Here is an 8,420-nt window from a genome sequence, read left to right as displayed (position 1 = left end):
TCTTAAGAACAACTGATTATTTTTCATTGTATGTCTTTCTACCTGACACAGTCCCACCATTTTCCTACTTATTACTTCCTTTTTAAATACCTTTAATGGTGCATTATAATTATATATCAAACTGAGGTATAGAGTGATAGGAATGTACATGCTTGCAACACTTGGGCTTCTCTGGGTAGACATCGTTCAGCTGTACTGCCTCTACAGGCCTCTAGTAAGAATAGGCTTTCTAGAAAGGCTTTTCTTGTTTTCCATAAAGAAGCCAGAGTGAGAAAGGCACAGCGTAGTGGGGTCTCTCTACATACGGAAGCAAAGTGTCACCTATGATCAGGAAGCCACTGTCTATTCCATTATAGGAGCACTCAGAGTCAACTACAGAACAATTTAAGTACTGTGTGTGTGTGTGTGTGTGTGTGTGTGTGTGTGTGTGTGTTACTGAGGATGAAATCCAGAGGTGTTCTACTTTTGAGCTACACCCTCAGTCCTTTTTTAATTTTTATTTTGAAACAGGGTCTCATTAAGTTACGGCATGCTGGCCTTGAACCTGTGAACCTCCTGTTTCTACCTCCTAAGTATGGGATTGCAGGCATGCGCCACTGTGCCTGATTTAAATGGGGTTTTGTCAGGACATGCAAGTCCTATCTGAACTCAAGTCAAATGAATTTATGATACAAAGAAACTTTTTCGAGATAAATATACATTTTTGCGGTGATAGGTAGCATCATCTCTGGCCCTCTCGTTTCCATCCCTGCACGCCTCAAAATGTTCAGATTTGTCCCTTGTTCAGCCCTCATATTCAGAAGAAGCACTTATTTGCCTGTCATTAAGCTTCCTATGTACCAGGATCAAGTAGTCCCCAAATCCTTAGCTTATCATCTCTAGGCTATTGAGTTCCTTTTAAAAATAGTTTGATTTACAGATAGTAAAATGACTTAAATCTTAAGTTGTCCTTGCTTATCCACAACAAATATATTTCAGTACCTTCTGCAGGTGCCTGAACTGCAGACAGTACTGAACTCTATGCACACAGGCTCCCCCTCCATACACACACACCTTTGATCGTCTCGAGAACTTCCATCTTTCACTTAAAGAAGCAATCTGTGGCTTCTCTGGCTTATCCAAGTTGCCAGCATGACTAGTGTTGCACTTTGGGACCAGTATTAATTAAATATTTTTAACACAAGCATTGTGATATCAACAACAGTCAGTTTGATAACCTAGGAGGCTGCTGAAAAGCTAATGTGTGGGAAATGTATTCAAGTGTGGAGATGCTGGACACAGGGGTGACTCACAACTTGGACAGGACAGAGCAGTATAGTATGAGATTTTATTATATTACTTTGAACAGTATGTAATCTAAAAGTTATGAATTCTTTATTTCTGGAATTTTCCGTGTTATATTTTTCAGCCCATGATCAACTGTGAGAAATTGAAACTGTGGAAAGTAATAAAAACTTGCCTGCTCAGGACTCTTCTCTCATTCAAGAGAGTTGAAAGTATAAGTCCTTTTTAAATCCTTCCTACAGCCAGGCGTGGTGGCGCACGCTTGTAATCCCCGCGCTTGGGAGGCAGAGATAGGAGGATCGCGCGGGTTCGAAGCCAGCCGCGTGCACTGGCTTAGGAGACCCTGTTTCCAAATAAAAATGTAAAAATAGGTCTGGGAGTGTAGCCCGGAGGTAGAAGGGCTTCCAGGAACCCCAGTACCACCAAAAAAAAAAAAAATCTTTCCTACTGTGTTTTATACTTCTTTGCATTTTTATGATCGTAGGTGCTATTGGGCGTTTTCTTCTGGAAGAGATGAGTTTCACCACATTGAAGACTTCTTTGGATGGTATCCTGTCTCCTTAATTAACCAACTTCCTGAAAAGCAGTAACTTCTGCATTGGCAGGTGCAGTATTTCTAGTCATTTTTTAAAGTTTCAGTCCAGACCTCCTCCTGGATCTGTGTAAGCATCTCCTAGTACCACTCCTTTCAGGGAGTTTTCACGTAGGCGCGATGCTTTTTGGTGCAACACGTCACTGTCAACTGGAACGTGTTTTCTGTTCGTATCATCAATCCACAAATTTAATACCTTTTCCATCTTAACTAAGCTCTTATTACTCACTTTGGCTGTAAAATTTGCAGTTTGAGGTACAACAGCAAAACAATACAAAATTTCTTTCTTTCTTTACAATTTTTACTGTAGATCTAAGCAAATTTAGCAAAGGAGTTTTTCCCTTATTTGCTACAAATTTTTATCTTTTTACTTAAAGGAAGCACTTTGCAGCTTCTTTTGGCATATCCAATATTACTCTTGCATCCGGACCTATTATTAAGTAAAATAGAGGTAACTGAATGCAATAGCATGATGTCAGTGTGATAAGTGGAATGGCTACTAAATGATTAATGGGTGGATAGCATATACAATGTGGATACACTGGAAAAAGAGGTTATTCACATGCCAGACGGGTTAAAGCAGGCCAGCAGGAGGTTTGCATCACACCACTGAGAGTAGCATGTGATTCAAAACTTATTTATTTCTGGAATTTTCCATTTAATATTTCAAACTTTGGTTGACTGAAATGAACTTGAACCATAGAGAGCAAAGCTATGGGTTAAGGAGGACTACTATATTTTCTTGTGTGAAATATCTGTTCGAGTTTTCTGCCCACTCTTAAGAATTTAGTTGTATGTATGTATGTATGTATGTATATATTTACTTATTTATGGTACCAGGGATGGAACACAGGGGCATTCTATCTCTGAGTTATACCTCCAGCCTTCTTCTTCTTCTTCTTCTTCTTCTTCTTCTTCTTCTTCTTCTTCTTATTATTATTATTATTATTATTATTATTATTATTTTGGTTGTACTGGGATTCCTGGAAGCCCTTCTACCTCCAGGCTACACTCCCAGACCTATTTTTTTTTATATTTTTATTTGGAAACAGGGTCTCCTAAGCCAGCATGGCTGGCTTTGAACCTGTGCGATCCTCCTGTCTCTGCCTCCCAAGTGCGGGGATTACAAGCATGCGCCACCACGCCCGGCACTTATTTTTTAATTCTTAGTTTTGAAACAGTGTCTCACTAAGTTGCAGACTGCCTCACTAATTAGCTGAGGCTGTCTGCAAATTGCGACTCCTGTCTCAGCCCCCCAAGTACTGGGATTACAAGAGAGCGTCACCATGCCCGGCTCTGCTTATTTATTTGTAAAATTTCTTTACGTATTTTGGATACATCTTTGTCAAGTATATTTAGTAGAAATATGTTTTTTTTATCACAGTGATCCATGCATATCCACGTTCATAGCAGCATAATTCACAATAGTCAAATTATGGAACCAACCTAGGTGTTGATCCTGAGATGAATGGGTAATGAAAATATGGTATGCAGTAGAATTCTGCTGAGCCATAAAGAAAAACAAAATTATGTCATCTGCAGCAAAGTGGGTGGAACTAGAGAATATTCTGCTAAGTGAGATCAGCCAGTCTCAGAAAGTCAAGGGCCAGATGTTTTCTCATACATGGAAGCTAGAACAAAAATAGGAAGCAAAAAAGACTTCGGTTAAATGAGGAGAGACATCAGTAGAAGAGTGGAAGGGGATTGGGGGAGGCAGGTGGGGAGGGAAAAACAAGGACCAAGGAAGGGAACAGTTCAAATAAGGTTGTGTCCATACAAAAAGGCCTCACTACCAATCTCACTAATATGTATGGGAAAGGAGGAGAGAGGGTAGGGAAGGCTAAGTATGGAGGGGAGCACATTAAGTGATATGTGCCCATATGTTTGTATTACGTTAAATTTCACTACGATGTATAATTACATTGCACCAAGAAAGTAAATGAATTTTAGAACTGGTTTATCAATTTCTATAAAAAGCACGCTTGAATTATTTTTGTCTTAAGTATACTTTATTTTTCAGGGTAGTTTTAGATTTACAGAAAAATTGCAAAGATATTTCAGGAATTTCCCATATATCTCTCACCAAGTTTCCCGTATTGCTAACATCTTGCCTTACCATGGTTTATTGTTGCAACTAAGAAGTCAACATTAGTACACTATTTATGGTTAGTAAACAATCCTCTAGTTTATTCAGATTTCACTAGTTTTTCCCCTAGAGGGTGCACTAAGCCCAAGACTGCTGCGGCCAGCACTACTGGGCCAGGAATCCCTTCATTACTGTGGCTTCTGCAGCAGCTGGTGGGAATCAGCCTGGGCAAGATTGAACGAGAGAGCAGGAAATGTGCAGGAAAGCCAGCCAGAGGCTCAGGCCTGGACGGCTCATCGACCACTCTCCTACAGTGTGATGCTATTGGCTTATTTCTCTGGTGTGGTACCACTTTTGGATGCAATGTAGAGCCACCACTGAGATCCATACTGTTTCTGTTGAGATTCCCTACCCCATTTGTTGTTTCTAACTGATACCAGGTAGTCTAGCCCTGCTGGACATGGATAAACATGGAGAATAGGTATTATACTAAGTGAAATAGTCCAGACACAGAAAGAAAAAACGCTATGTGATTTCTCTTATAGAAGGAATCTTAAAAAAGATGGATATGTAAAATCAGAAAGATTTGTGGTTCTTCACCAAAAGAAGGTAAAGATGTGGAAATTGGGAGATGCAGGTTAAAAGGTAACAAGCTGAAGTTATATAGAGTGAATCAGTCTAGAGATATAATGTGCAGCGTGAGAACTATAGGTAATAATATTATATTGTATTTTAAAATTTGCTTAAAGAGTAAATTTTAAGTGCTTTTAAGTGCATATGTTGATTAGTTCAGTGTATCCATTTTATACATTTCAAAACATCTGGTTTACATCATATATATATATATGTGTGTGTATACCCTGTTTTATTTGCTAATTAAAAATAAACAAGTTGCCAGGCATGGTGGCACACGCTTGTAATCCCTGCACTTGAGAGGTGGAGACAGGAGGATCACGCAGGTTCAAAGCCAGCTGCGCTGGCTTAAGAGACCCTGTTTCCAAATAAAAAAGTATAAAATAGGTCTGGGAGTGTAGCCCAGAGGTAGAAAGGCTTCCAGGAACCCCAGTACCACAAAAAAAAGTAAAAAGAATAAATATGTGAGGAGATGTATATGTTAATTAGCTTTGATATAGTAATCATTTCATTATTTATACATGTATCAAAATATCATTTTGTAGATGGTGCATGCCTGTAATCTTAGGATTTGGTAAGCTGAGACAGGAAGATTGCAGGTCTGAGGCCAGCCTCAGCTGAGACCCTCAGCAACAAAGAGATCTGTTTCAAAATAATAACAAAACACAAGCAATGATGACAAGATGGCCAGGATTGTAGCCCAGAAGTAGAATGCCCACGGGTTCAATCCCCAGTACCAAAAAATTATATTGTAAACCATAATATATATAATAAAAATATGAGATGCCTCTAAGATTGCTGTTCTCATATCTCTTTGAGACAATGTCATTTCAGGCCAAGGATATAGTGATCACTGTGCAACTCACCTAGCAAAGTATTCAGAGACACATGCATAAATGATGTTTCTAAGAGTGTGGCTTAAATAAAAAAAGGAAAAGAAAAGGCTACTGGGTTCTGCCTTGTTCTCCTGGCCCATTCACTTTTGAAACTATGAACCACCATTCAAGAACTCCAACTGTCCTGAGGCCAATATGACACGAGGATGCCCAGGCACTATGGAAAGGCCACACGTAGGTATTTTGGCTGACAGCACCAGCCAAGGTCCCGGCCAGTGACCCGAATCAGCTGTGAGATGTGTGATGCCTCCCTATAACCCAGCCTGAGCCGCCAAGTAGCGTCTGCTCTTCAGTTCCTCCCAGCAAAGCTCCAGTCATTGTGGACCAGAAACAGTATCTTTTCTGAGTCCCTGACTTATATAATCGGTGAGCATTATAAAATGGTTGTCTGTGCTATTAAGTTTTGGGTTGGTGTATTACACACCCTAAGAGTAATTGCAACAGGTACAAAGGTGATTCTTTCGTTTGGCAAATTGGTTAGAATGCTAGTTCCTTGGGCCAATGGGTCTTTGGGAAATTGTCTGGGTTTAGTACTTTAATGTTCGTAATCTCAGTGCTTCGAGAGGCTGAAGCAGGAGGACTGTGCAGGTTCAAAGCCTGCCTCAGCTACTTAGTGAGGTCATAGCAACTTAGTGAGACTCTGTTTCCAAATAAAATATAAGGTAGGTCTGGGAGTATAGCCAGGAGGCCGAAAGCCTCTGGGTTCCACCCCCAGTACCACACACACACAAAAAACATCTGGCGTTACATTTAACTTCCACTTATCCTCATGAACAAGTTGCTATTGCTACCTGTCATTGATCCAAGGAAGCAGAACTTCATGGGGCGTACGCCCTTGCTGAGGGTGCTCAGTGAACAAGGGGCAGATCTGGTAGTGACCTCAGGCCAATCTGGGCTTGATGGCCTTGGGATGGGTCTCACCACTCTACCGCCTCCAGAACGAGCCCCACCCCAGCCCCATGGAGTGTTTCAGAGGAACGGGGAGACTGGCACACTCTCCGATGGCAGTGAGCTGTGTGCCCTGCAAACGGTCAGAATCCATGGTGTGGGAGTCCACAAGGTCCAGGATGAGACATGAGGAGGATCACAGGTTTGAGGCCAGCCTCAGCAACTTAGCAGGGTCCTCTGCAATTCAGTGAGACCGTGTTCAAAATAAAAAGTAGAATGGGGCTGGGGATGCGTCTCAGAGGTGGAATGCTCCTGTCCCAGCTGTCTTTCTGCACTAACGATACCACCCCCCACTTCTGTGATCTCAGGGAACTCCTGGAGTTGGTCTGCTTAGACACCTGCCTCAGTGAGCTGACTGAGTGGAAGTTGTTGACTCTTCTGCCACTGAGTGCTATTTTGGGCTTTTATGTCTGTACCTAAAGGTCCCCTCAACTAAGATGATCTGCAAAGTTCTGCACACTTGCGGCTCTCACCTTTTCTTGGTGCTTTTGCACTATGGGACTCTTACAATTATTTATTTATCTTGTTCCTCAAGCCATCCAAAGTCAAGACTGCAATTGCCTCAGTTATGTATACAGTGGCGACATCCACATCGAATCCCTTTATCTATAACCCGAGGAATAGAGACATGAAATTGGCTCTAGGAAGACTTTACGGAAGAGAGGTCTTCTTCCTCTTTATTTCTTTATGTGTCATAGTCTCTCCTAAGAGAGAGAGAGAAGTCCTTTAGGATGTGAAATTAAAGCTGGATTTATGCTCTCATGGTAGGAAGTATAAGTGGTGTAGGAGTTTGTAGAAATCAGACTTTTTACACCTGGAACATAATGTGCTATTTGGAGAGAATGACCCAGTAAATCGGCTGTATAAGTATTGGAGAATGAGTTTGTCATTCTTGCTTCCAGACTAGAAAAGTATGAAAATACAAAGAGGAGACGAGGGTGTCTGCTATAGTTTGTATCTTAAATGCCCCCTGAAGACACATGTGTCAAAGACTTGGTCCCCACGGTGGCAATATTGGGAGGTGATGGAACCTTTAAGATGTGGGGCCTAGTGGGAAGTCATTAGGTTACTGGGAACATGCCCTAGAAGGCCCTGCCTGCTGTGTCCCCCCTCTCTTCCTGGCAAGAGGAACAAGCTTGGCTCTGCCATGCATTCATGCCACAGGCCCCAAGCAATGGGGAAAAATTAATCATGGGCCAAATTTTTCTTTAATAAGTTGATTATCTCAGATATTTTGATATAGCAATGGAAGTATGATTAACACTATGTCTCCAATAGCTAGAACACACTCTAAGGTGACTCTCAGGTGACTCACTTGGGCCCTCCTGAGTCCCTTCTGCACAGTTTCCTCCCAAGGTCTGATAGGAATTGGAGGTAATTAGTTTACTTTAATTCTTTCTTTAAACAGGGGCTTAGGAACTTTCCTGGAGTCTTCTCTGTGGTCTGCGAAGTGGTCTCTTCCAACTTATCCTCTTGAGCTCGAGAGTCATAGAAAGGTCAGGAGGCCCTGGGGTCAGAGGCTCTCTCTCCTGTTAGGTTTTCGTTCTTGGTATTCTCAACAGAAGCTGAGGGCTCAGAAATCTTGTCAGCAGGTACCTGAGCTCACCAAGAACTGGCAGAGAGCAGAGGGAATTCTAGGGGGCAATGCATGCCTTTGTCTAGAGGTCTGTATATGCTTTTCATGTACACTCCATATACTCTCTATGTAATGTTTCTTTGCTTATACAATGTAGGTGTATATACCTTACCTTTGTGTGTTTGCATAATAAATAACATACATTAGACTCAGAACACACAACTTTTTCTCTTTTTTTAGAACATACAGCTTTACATAGGCTCACATTAAGCAAGAGTAAGCAATTTGTGCATGTTTTGAAATCTCTTGATCAGTCATCTTGATCTCAAATATTTGCCACATTGTCTTTCTATGGCTCCCACGTTTTCATCTATGGACAGACACCATGGACAAGTAGATGTGCAG

This window comes from Muscardinus avellanarius (assembly GCF_963383645.1).
Source record: "Muscardinus avellanarius genome assembly, chromosome: 13".
Taxonomy (NCBI): domain Eukaryota; kingdom Metazoa; phylum Chordata; class Mammalia; order Rodentia; family Gliridae; genus Muscardinus; species Muscardinus avellanarius.
This window is presented reverse-complemented; position numbering follows the sequence as displayed.